The following is a 12540-nucleotide window of genomic DNA, read 5'->3' on the forward strand; positions in this document are numbered from 1 at the left end:
GTGGATTTGTAACTGGCTGACTGACCGAACCCAAAGAGTGCTCATCAATGGTTCCTCTTCATCCTGGAGAAGAGTGACTAGTGGGGTGCCACAGGGTTCTGTCTTGGGCCCGGTCTTATTCAACATCTTTATCAACGACTTGGATGATGGACTCAAGGGCATCCTGATCAAATTTGCAGATGACACCAAACTGGGAGGGGTGGCTAACACCCCAGAGGACAGGATCACACTTCAAAACGACCTTGACAGATTAGAGAACTGGGCCAAAACAAACAAGATGAATTTTAACAGGGAGAAATGTAAAGTATTGCACTTGGGCAAAAAAAATGAGAGGCACAAATACAAGATGGGGGACACCTGGCTTGAGAGCAGTACATGTGAAAAGGATCTAGGAGTCTTGGTTGACCACAAACTTGACATGAGCCAACAGTGTGACGCGGCAGCTAAAAAAGCCAATGCAATTCTGGGCTGCATCAATAGGAGTATAGCATCTAGATCAAGGGAAGTAATAGTGCCACTGTATTCTGCTCTGGTCAGACCTCACCTGGAGTACTGTGTCCAGTTCTGGGCACCACAATTCAAGAAGGACACTGACAAACTGGAACGTGTCCAGAGGAGGGCAACCAAAATGGTCAAAGGCCTGGAAACGATGCCTTATGAGGAACGGCTAAGGGAGCTGGGCATGTTTAGCCTGGAGAAGAGGAGGTTAAGGGGTGATATGATAGCCATGTTCAAATATATAAAAGGATGTCACATAGAGGAGGGAGAAAGGTTGTTTTCTGCTGCTCCAGAGAAGCGGACACGGAGCAATGGATCCAAACTACAAGAAAGAAGATTCCACCTAAACATTAGGAAGAACTTCCTGACAGTAAGAGCTGTTCGACAGTGGAATTTGCTGCCAAGGAGTGTGGTGGAGTCTCCTACTTTGGAGGTCTTTAAGCAGAGGCTTGACAACCATATGTCAGGAGTGCTCTGATGGTGTTTCCTGCTTGGCAGGGGGTTGGACTCGATGGCCCTTGTGGTCTCTTCCAACTCTATGATTCTATGATTCTATGATTCTTCCCCATCCCCTGCTTGCCTCCCCGGTGTGTCCCAGTCCCAGCTACACCCCTTGCTGGGATCCTCTTCTTCCTCCTCCCAGTTGTGCTGCCAGTTCACTACATTGGGGATCCAATGGAAGAGGGCTTTCTCAGTGGCATCTCCCAGACTTTGGAACTTCTAGAGAAGCTAGACTGGCTCCCTCCTTCTTGTCCTTCTGCTGGCAGGTGGAGAATGTTTTATTCTGGCAGGCCTTTGGAAACTAGCTGGTTTTTTTAGGAAGTGGCTTTTAAAAGTGCTATGCTGTTTTTACTGTCTGTGTTTTAAATATTGTTTTAATTCTATTAGAATTTAATTACATTTTAAGAATTAACTTTTATATGTTTTTAGTTTTTGAATTTTATCTGTGCCATTTTAATTTGTGTAAGCTGCCTTGAGTCTAGGCCTGGGGGGAAAGGCAGGATATAAATAAATATAATAACAACAACATTAGTCATAGTTGAGAAGCATTGGTTCAGAAGCTGAGCTCTTAACATAGAAGCTAAGATGTTGTCCCAATGCCTGACCCCACCCCACCCCCTTTCAAAGAGTGAGTTGGGCACAATCTTTCACACAGTTCCCATTGGGACTGTGCATGCAAATGGGCACTCCTGCCAGTAGGCTGCGCCTGCTTGCGCTAGTGCATCTGAGGATTCATCCTTGGAGATGGCACATGAATACTTGGCCAGCTCACTGTCCTACTCAGGCCTATGTGCTTCCTCGGTTGCCAGGGCAACCTCACTCTCTGGAGGCAGGGTGATGGCTGGCTCACAGGATTCTCCTTCCTGTGCTAGGCCATCCAGCAGCAGCCGGGCGGTCATGTCTCCTGGCAGACTGCTCAGTACCTCCCCATGAACAGTCTCACTGCTGGGCAGCAGGGTGGGCAACACACCACTGGCACCCCCACTCTGTCTCTTTCTGGCCCAAGGTGCTAAGGTGCTAAGGCCTCAAATCCTACCCTAGACCGAAAGGGTTTCCTGACTCCCTACCCCTCCGGCCTGCTCTGTTGCTGCGCCAAGAACCCAGGATAGCCTCAGAGGTCAGTGCCCAGGATTCTTTGAGGCAGGGAATGTGCTTTGGATGTGCTTTAAAGGCATACACACAGCCTCAGATAATACCAAGGCACACGGTGCTTTCCACAACACATTCCTTTGTGCTGCAGTGGATAAAGATGTATCTGGCCCTCCAAGGGATTTGCGATGTCCCTGACCCCTTTCTGCACACACACACACACACACACATTCTCTCTCTCCCCCCCCCCCATCTTCTCTTCCAGCTAGCAATGAAGGGCAGTGCGGGCGGGGGAAGTCTGTTCTCTCTGTTTTCCACATTCTTTCTCTCTCCTTTTTGTCTACTCCGTGTGTGTGTGTGTGTGTTAGCGCTTGTGTCTGTGTGCCTTGCTTTCGTTCCATGCAAACACGAAGGAGAAAGATTTGGCTCCATGTAAACACCAGCTGTGTCAAGAGTGAGCAGCTCCTTTTAGGTCAACAGACAGCTGTGTGGTTGCCAGGCAACGGGGCCTGGGCTTTTCCTCCCCTCCAGCCTCAGCAGTGCCAGGCTCTTCACAGCGCCTTGTGCAGGAGCAAGGTCACCAACCGGGGAGATGGCCTCCACCACGCCGCCGAGGAGGCCAATTAAGCGAGGCAGGATTTGCACGCTCTCACTTCTCGAAGGAAGAGGGGGAAGAGGCTGCGGCCTGCGCAGAGGGCACCACAGGCCGCAGCTTCACTTCCTAGGCCTTCCGAGATTGCGCAGGATCTGGAAAGGGGAGTGCTGATTGCTGTAGCGCCTCGTAGCTATGGACATTTCTCTCACCGAAGACCACGGCTCCGGTTTCCCTTCCCCGCATCACACATTGAGGGCTGCGTTTCACCATCTGGTGCGTGAGCTGCCCTTGGTTTGTACCTGTGTTTCATTTGGTGACATACACGGAAACTTCAAGAGACTGACAGGAGGGGCTGAACAGGGAAACGCTTGCTGGTGTGGCACACTGACAGGATTTCAGAAATGTCAGAGATGGCATTTCACCAGGGAGAGTTGCCAGAGAGTTGAGAGCTGCCTCTGATACATAGGAAGCTGCCTGGTGTCATAGGGGGCATTGGTGGGCACAAGGGCACCTACAGGCACCGTGTTGGTGACCCCTGCTCTACCCTGTGCCCAACACACCTGTATTGCAAAGCATGTTTTGCATAGGGATTTCCACTTAGATTGCTTTTATTAAGTTGTTTGACAATTCTTAGTGTTATGAATTATATTTGTATTCACCTAAACCACAGAGCCTAGGGCTTGCCGATCAGAAGGTTGGCGGTTTGAATTCCCGCAACGGGGTGAGCTCCCGTTGCTTGGGCCCTGCTCCTGCCAACCTAGCAGTTTGAAAGCATGTCAAAGTGCAAGTAGATAAATAGGTACCGCTCCGGCAGGAGGGTAAACGGTGTTTATGTGCGCTGCTCTGGTTCGCCAGAAGCGGCTTAGTCATGCTGGCCACATGACCCGGAAGCTGAACGCCGGCTCCCTTGGCCAATAAAGTGAGATGAGCGCCACAACCCCAGAGTCGGCCACGACTGGACCTAATGGTCAGGGGTCCCTTTACATTTTACTAGTTATTTTACACCATGTCATAATGAATTTAGAAGCTGCTAGATAGTTACTGAGCCAAGTTCAAGGTGTTAATTTTGGTTTTTGAGGCCCTAAACATCTCAGGACCAATCTATTTGAGAGTGCCTACTCTTGTATAGTTGATCCCAGTCTCTGTGGCCTGAGGGTGTTGATCTTTTAACCACATAGCTGTCAATTTTTCCCTTTTCTTGCGAGGAATCCTATTCAGAATAAGGGAATTTCCCTTTAAAAAAGAGAAACGTTGACAACTATATTTAACCATGCCACAGCCAAGAGATGTTCATCTGGTGGTGGTGGTGAGAAGGGCCTTTTTTGTGGTGGCACCTACCATGCGGAATGACTTTCCCACTGAGGTGAGGTAGTTTCTGCCCACTAAATGCATACCTGTTCACCCAGGTGTTTCCCTGGCAGTGGCGTAGCATGGGGGTGCAGGGGGGGCCGGCCGCACCGGGCGCAACATCTGGGGGTTAGGGAGCGCAAATCCACGGGTTAGGGGGCACAAATTACTTGCCTTGCCCCGGGTGCTGACAACCCACGCTACGCCACTGTTCCCTGGCCACCATTATTTATTTACTTGTTCATCACTTTCCACACACACACAAAAAAAAGATGTCAGAGAGACTTAGAGATCCCTAAAGTGCATAAGGCTTACCAACATTTAAAAACAAATATATTGGGTTTGTTTGTTTAAAAAAACCCCAATAAAACACAGGTTGTATTTTTCAGCAATACTGAAAAAAAGAACAAAGCCTGCCCTACCCCACCCAACTAAAAGATGAATACCACAAACAGGCTGGAAATCATCCTGCAGTTTGATCCTAATTACTCTCCCCAAAGCCTAGATAAACAGGAAGGTCTTGACCTGTCTCCTGAAAGCTGACACTGAAGGCACCAGACATGTTTCCACAAATGCAGAGTGACCACTGAAAGCCTGTTGTTGCCACCCTTTGTCCCTCCCTGGGTGGGGGCAGATGGAGAAGGGCCTCTGATGATGAAGGCAGGGTGCAGGTTGGTTCATATGGGGAGAGACAGTCCCTGAGGTATCAATGTCCTATAAGGCTTTATAGGTAAAAAACAGCACTTTGAATTGAGTCCCAGGAACTAGCTGGCAGCTAATGCAGTCAGACCAAAATTAGTGTAAGATGTTCAGACTGTCTGGTTCAGTCAACAACCTGTCCTCTGAATTCTGCCCTCTCCAAACTGTCTTCAAAGGCAGCCTCTTTTCTAGTTTAGAGAAAAGGTGAAGAAGAGGTGACAGGACAGAAATGTATAAGATGATCCCTGGCGTGAAGAAAGTAGATAGAGAAATGCGCACCCCCCCTTTCATAACACTAGCACTTGTGAACATCCAATGAAGCTGAATGTTGGGAGATTCAGGACAGAGGAAAGAAAGTGCTCCATGCAGTGCGTAGTTAAACTATGGAACTTGCTCCCCCACGGGAGGCTGTGATGGCCACCAACTGGTATGGCTTTCAAAGAGGCTTAGACAGGTTCCTGGAGGTTAAGGCTACCAACGGCTGCTAGCCAAAACGGGTGTGTTCTGCATCCACTGTCAGATTCATTATACCTCTGAATACCAGTAGCTGGGAATTGAAGGTGGACAGTGCTGATGCTCTCCTGTCCGGCTAGCAGGTATCTGGTTGGTTGCTGTGACAACAGGATGCTGGATTATATGGGCTATTGGCCTGATAGGCTCTTCTTATGCATGCTGTTATAACGCATTGCAGTAGTCTAACCTTGAGGTTACAATAGTGTGACCACCGATGCTAAGCTAATTGTTATGTGCTGAGCTGAATCCTAGAACAATAGGATCCAGAATGCAGCAGTATGATTGGTCCGCAGGAGCCACCCAATCCAGCTCCAGGTGGAAGTGAATCCGCAACCTGATTGGCCTACAGGAGCAGCCCGCAATTAGCCAATCACACGGGGCCCATTGTGTAATAATAATAATAATAATAATAATTTATTATTTATACCCCGCCCATCTGGCTGGGCCTCCCCAGCCACTCTGGGCGGCTTCCATAAAAACCAAAAATACAATAAAATATCACACGTTAAAAACTTCCCTGAACAGGGCTGCCTTAAGATGTCTCCTGAATGTCAGGTAGTTGTTTATCGCTTTGACATCTGCTGGAAGGGCGTTCCACAGGGCGGGCGCCACTACCGAGAAGGCCCTCTGCCTGGTTCCCTGTAGCTTTGCTTCTCGCAATGAGGGAACCGCCAGAACGCCCTCGGCGCTGGACCTCAGCGTCCGGGCAGAATGATGGGGGTGGAGACGCTCCTTCAGGTATACTGGACCGAGGCCGTTTAGGGCTTTAAAGGTCAGCACCAACACTTTGAATTGTGCTCGGAAACGTACTGGGAGCCAATGCAGGTCTTTCAAGACCGGTGTTATATGGTCTCGGCGGCCGCTCCCAGTCACCAGTCTAGCTGCCGCATTCTGGATTAGTTGTAGTTTCCGAGTCACCTTCAAAGGTAGCCCCACGTAGAGTGCATTGCAGTAGTCCAAGCGGGAGATAACCAGAGCATGCACCACTCTGGCGAGACAGTCCGCAGGCAGATAGGGTCTCAGCCTACGTACCAGATGGAGCTGGTAAACAGCTGCCCTGGACACAGATTTGACCTGTGCCTCCATGGACAGCTGTGAGTCCAAAATGACTCCCAGGCTGCGCACCTGGTCCTTCAGGGGCACAGTTACCCCATTCAGGACCAGGGAATCCTCCACACCTGCCCGCCTCCTGTCCCCCCAAAACAGTACTTCTGTCTTGTCAGGATTCAACCTCAATCTGTTAGCCGCCATCCATCCTCCAACCGCGTCCAGACACTCACACAGGACCTTCACCGCCTTCACTGGTTCTGATTTAAAAGAGAGGTAGAGCTGGGTATCATCCGCATACTGATGAACACCCAGCCCAAACCTCCTGATGATCTCTCCCAGCGGCCGCATGTAAATGTTGAAAAGCATGGGGGAGAGGACAGAACCCTGAGGCACCCCACAAGTGAGAGCCCAGGGGTCTGAACATTCATCCCCCCCCACCACTTTCTGAACACGGCCCAGGAGGAAGGAGCGGAACCACTGTATAACAGTGCCCCGAGCTCCCAGCCCCTCAAGACGGTCCAGAAGGATGCTATGGTCGATGGTATCAAACGCCGCTGAGAGATCCAGCAGAACTAGGAAACAGCTCTCACCTTTGTCCCTAGCCCGCCGGAGATCATCAACCAGTGCGACCAAGGCAGTTTCAGTCCCATGATGAGGCCTGAATCCCGACTGGAAGGGATCCAAATGGTCCGCTTCTTCCAGGCGTGCCTGGAGTTGTTCGGCAACCGCTCGCTCAATCACCTTGCCCAGGAATGGAAGATTTGAGACTGGGCGATAGTTGGCCATCGTGGCCGCATCTAAAGATGGTTTTTTAAGAAGCGGTTTAATAACCGCCTCTTTCAGCGGGTCTGGGAAGGCTCCCTCACGGAGGGAAGCATTCACCACCCCACGAAGCCCATTGCCCAGTCCTTCCCGGCTAGCTTTTATAAGCCAGGATGGGCAAGGATCCAGGAGACAGGTGGTTGGTTTCACTCGTCCAAGCAGCCTGTCCACATCCTCGGAGGTAACAGATTGGAATTGATCCCACTCAACTTGACTAGACAGAACTCTAGCACTCTCCCGCCCCGGCCCTGCTCCCACGGTGGAGTCTACTTCTTCCCGAATCTGAGCAATTTTATCTGCAAAAAACTTTGCAAAATCATTGCAGGAGAACATGTGGCCCGTACTGGGCCCCGATGTTGCAGGTGGTTCCGCTAAATTGTGAACCACCTGAAAAAGTCTCCTGCTGCTGTTTTCTGCAGATGCAATAGAGGCGGTGAAGAAATTCTTCTTCGCCGTCGCTATCGCCACTTGGTAGGCTCGACGTTGAGCTCTAACCTGTGTCCGGTCAGATTCGGAATGAGTTATCCGCCACCGGCGCTCTAGCCGTCTCAACGATTGTTTCATTGCCCTCAGATCCGTGGAAAACCACGGGGCTGTCCGGGCTCCATGCAATCGGAGAGGGCGCTTCGGAGCCAAACAGTCAATAGCCCTGGTTAACTCCACATTCCAGCGGGCCACCAGGGAATCAGCTGAAAGGCCATCAACATGGGATAAAGCATCCCCTACCACTCTCTGGAAACCATTTGGATCCATTAAGTGGCGGGGGCGGACCATCCGAATTGGTCCCACCTCCCTGCAGAGGGGATGGGTCGCAGAGAAGTCCAGTTGTAAATAATGTATGTATAGCTAGACGTTTTGGGGAAAGATTCGTTCATTGCTACTATGAGCTGAATAAAGAGCATGAAATTCACACTCGACTCCAAGCATATGTCACTAATCCTAGATGTAGGCGCCGCTTAGTTACTCTGACTGGTATACTGTTGTTGTTTTATAGGTTGTTTTTATTGTGATTTTATGGCTGTATGTACATAAACACACACACACACACACACAAAACACAAACACAAACACAAATGATGGACATTAAAGTGGCATATAAATTGAAGGCAAAGTATTCCTGCATTTGACCAAACTGCGGGAGGCAGTGGAAGATAGAAGTGCCTGGCATGCTCTGGTCCATGGGGTCACGAAGAGTCGGACACAACTAAACGACTAGACAACAACAATTCCTGCACTGCAGAGGGTTGGACTAGTTGACCCTTGTAATCCCTTCAAACTCTGCAATTCTATGATTCTTTGAAATTTGATTCAAACAAACAAACAAAACAGTGTGTGCAAGAATCCCCCCCCCCATGTTTTGCTCCTCCAGTCATTTTCATCATTACCACCTTTCTTTCAGTATTCATTTGTGAAACTCCTGTTCAATCTGGTTCTGTCATGGAAATGCCATTGTCTTACATTGGGTAGTTTGTTTTGTTTTTTGAACTAATTTATATTGTTATTTTTGCTGTGGTCTGTGTCCTCCTGGCAGCCACTATTATACTTACCTACAGGGCCTCAGACCTTGTGTCATTCTGGGGCATAACGGTGGAGAAAATGGCCAGGAGACTGCCTCTGAGAGGCCGCTGCTACCTGAACAGGTGAGCTCCCTATCCCCTGAATGGCACAGGAATTTTATTCATACCCATTAATTTCTCACTGTATTATTTTTGGAATAAATGGAACCTGACCTGATCTGAACAGGCTGCCTTTGGTTCAATGCATCACACATTCCAAAACTATAGTGAGGCAGAGTACCTTCAAATCCATGCACAGGTAGATGGCCTTGAGAAAAACTTCACCTACCTCACGAGGTTGTTGTGAGGCATGCCTACAGCTGCCCTGAGGTCCTGGGGAAGTACAGGGGAGGGTGAGGCACAAATAAACATTTGGAACAATTGGTGTTTAAAATGCTGAAAGCAGGCTTCCTGACTCATGGAAAAAAACTCTGGGCTTAGATGTTCAGAGAGAAAAAACCAACAGCAACTAAATAGGAAAATGCTGTTAAAGCTTCCCAAACAATGACTGTAGTTTTTTGGGACAAAGAAGCAGTTAAAGGGACAAAGTTTGGGACAAAGAAGCTGTTAAAGCTTCCCAAACAATGACTGTAGTCTTTTGGGACAAAGAAGCAGTCTGCCGTCCCATGTGCAAATGCTAAATTAATCAGTGCTGGTAGGATTCAACCATACATGCTACCTTTGAAAACCAAGAGGGCATTGAACTGACTGTGAGAGTCAAGGTGCTAACATGAGCTTGCAACTTTATTTACTGAACCGAACCTCTCCAGAGTAGTGCCATAGCCATGGGAGGGCTTGTGGGAGCTGGGACGTCATGGGGATATTCCCAGAAGCTCTGGTTTTTTATTTTAAAAAAGCCAAGTTTCTAGTCCCTTTCATTTACAGGCATAAAAGGGGAAGTTTGAAAGGAAAGTTCTACCTAGCAGCTGAGTTAAGAAGTAAAGTGGCTCTCTGCTTCTGCTCCTCATACCAATGAATGTGAAGGTATGGGTCCTCAGCATTGATTTTTGTTAACTTTTATGAAGATTATATTACATTTTGCAGGAAGTACTATTTAATTTAGAAATGCCTAGGGGAAGGCAGATATAAGAAAAAGAGAGGTCTCATCAGGCAGCCACTTATTTTTTTTTGCAGAACTATCTTCCTCCTAGCTTCACAATTGGCACAACAGATGTACATACCTGGAAATCAAATGCTGATTCATCTGGCTGTCTTGCCCTTCTCCCTCTTACTCTGGTTCAGGGATGCCACCTGTATGCTTACTCATTTACAGTGGTACCTGGGGTTAAGAACTTAATTCGTTCTCGAGGTCCGTTCTTAACCTGAAACAGTTCTTAACCTGAGGTACCACTTTAGCTAATGGGGCCTCCCGCTGCCGCTGCACCGCCGCTGCGCGATTTCTGTTCTCATCCTGAAGCAAAGTTCTTAATCTGAGTTCTTAACCTGTTTCTGGGTTAGCGGAGTCTGTAACCTGAAGCGTCTGTAACCCGAGGTACCACTGCATATGTTAATCCATCCAACTTTCTTTTTTTAAAAAAATACAGTCTTCAATACAAAAGTTTTTTGTAGTTGTGAAACTACTCTGTGTTACATTTGTCATAAGCACTAGCCAATAGGCGCCCTCCACAGGTAGATCTTCCCCATTCAACTCCTCCAGGCTGAAACTGCACAAAATGTGTTTCACAGGAAAGGCGGTCTTTTTATTGCTCATTTGTGATGATTTGCTCTCATGATGGTATCAGGGTAGTTATATGCAATCCCACTTTCATGACACTGTTTGAGTCTGCAAAGGTTTCAGGGTGGAAACCTGGCTTTGCTTTCAATAGGGACACATCCCATAGCTTCTTGCTGAAACCCCCTTTTTTTAATGCCACAGATATCCCAGTTTACTCCCAGTTTACTCTTTATCTCCTGTTATTGTTGTGTTATAGTACAAGAGAGCCAGTCCAGGCAGCAATCATGCAACAACACTGGGGAAGCATTGCAGAACAACTAGCAAAGTGGAATGATGTGTTGACTGTCTACTAATGCTCTACTATTGTGTCAATTGCATGTTGCAGGATTCACCTGGAGAAGAAATGCCAGTCTGGAGGGCTCTCTATTTTACGAAGGACAGTTCTCTATTGAAAGGCACCTTCTGAAGAACCGTCTGGTCAAGTCCTGTTCTAAGGTAAAGAATTAGGGAGGACAGGAGATGCCTTCATGTTCCCATCCACAGCACTGGGCAGCAGAATGTTGAACAGGCTCAAAGGGCACCTGGTCACACAGTCTTTCCCACTATGGTGAGATGTACTGTCTTTTGATATAAATTATAGCAATCTTTTCTAAATTGCATCTGGATATATAAATTGGCATTAGAATTTGCTAATTCATTGCTTTATTTCGCCCTCTTTTTCAGTGCTGCCTAAGCGGCCACCCTCTTTAACGTGCTCAGCTGAGAATGAGCAGGTGCAAAAGGGGACGGGCCTCTTGCCCCTTTATGGGGCAGAAGACAGAATTTCAGGGGGCCTCACTTTCATGTCAAACGGCGCCTGCTGAAGTTCCCTCTGCTACACAACTACTGAAGGTGCAAGGGGCACCCTGGCCACATATGCACCGTTTAAAGTGCTCTTATATCACTTTAATGATCATGGCTTTCCCCAAAGTATCCTGGGAACTGTAGTTTGTTAAAGATGCTGAGAGTTGTTAGGAGACCCCTAGTCCCCTCACAGAGCTACCCTCTCCAGAGTGGTTTAGTGGTCAATTCCTCTTCCTTAGGAATGGTAGTGCTGTGAGGGGAACAGGGGTCTCCTCTCCTAACAACTTTCATTACCCTTAACAAATGACAGTCCCCAGGATTTGGGGGTGAGGTGGGGGGAGCCATGGCTGTTTAAAGTGGCATGATGCTTCTTTAAATGTGTGGTGCAGGTGTGACGTCTGTTGAGATGGAAGACATTTGTGCATTAATAAAGCAGGCAGGAAAACCGCCTCTGCCACCATCTCCCTTTAGCAACCCTTGTTTAGGATTTTGCTCTTTTGCATTCACATATAATGTCCCCTCCACTATACTGTTAGAGACCACCCACAAACAAACACAGAGCACAATTTTTTCTGATTGCTGGCCTGTGCTAGCACCTAATGCTAAAACTAGTTCTGCATTCAGAGCCGGCAACTGCTGCACCGTCAGCACCCCGGTGGGACGCAAACCCCTGCCCTGCCCACTCTTCTCCATGCGGAGCAGCTGGGTCTGTGAGCTGCCATTTTAAATTTCCCACAATGCCCACAAGATAGCACCACCCAGTGGGGATCTCCGGGGGGAATTTAAGGTGGCAGTTCACAGTTGCCAGCTGCAGGGTTGCTAGCCCCCCCCCCCCATTGAGCTGGTGACCCCTTCAAACCTGGAGCCAGCCCTAATCTCTCCCAATTGGAGAGAATCAAATGGAAATGCTATCTGTTGAGGGATACTTTTGACCTGGAATTTCTGATTCAGCAAGAAGAAACACCCTCTCTCCTCCTGTCTCTTATCTTTCAGTCTCCAGTATCTTGCTTGCTTCTGCAACATACTTGGGCTCACCCCTTTCTCCTTTTTTGCTTGCTACTCCTATAAATATGAGGGCCTGTAGCCTTCTCTCTCCCCCCCCCCCAGCTGTCAGCCTGGTTGGTGCTGTGAAAATAAAGAGCACGGATCCTTTAATTCAGACCCTGCAAGGTCACAGTTGGTTTGGCAGGTGGCTGGCTTTTTCTGATCTTTTTCCAGGCTCATTGTTTGAGTTGGCCAAGATCACAGGAGAAGGGAGGTGGGGAACATTTTGGGGTCGGGTTTTTCTCTCTCTCCCTCCCTGTGCTCAGAGAAGCTCAGAAAGGGAAATGCCTGTTTTGTGTCCTTCTCCT

General features: G+C 48.4%; 1 long non-coding RNA gene across 1 annotated transcript; it reads left to right on the plus strand.

The window, feature by feature from the left end:
- The first annotated feature begins 1280 nt into the window (after positions 1–1280).
- On the plus strand, positions 1281–11038 carry LOC308591349. The gene is made up of 2 exons (XR_014010124.1): positions 1281–2956; positions 10731–11038. It is a non-coding gene; the product is annotated as an uncharacterized lncRNA (long non-coding RNA).
- Positions 11039–12540: the final 1502 nt, after the last annotated feature.

This window comes from Podarcis bocagei (genome assembly GCF_964188305.1).
Source record: "Podarcis bocagei genome assembly, chromosome: 7".
NCBI classification, from domain to species: Eukaryota; Metazoa; Chordata; class Lepidosauria; order Squamata; family Lacertidae; genus Podarcis; species Podarcis bocagei.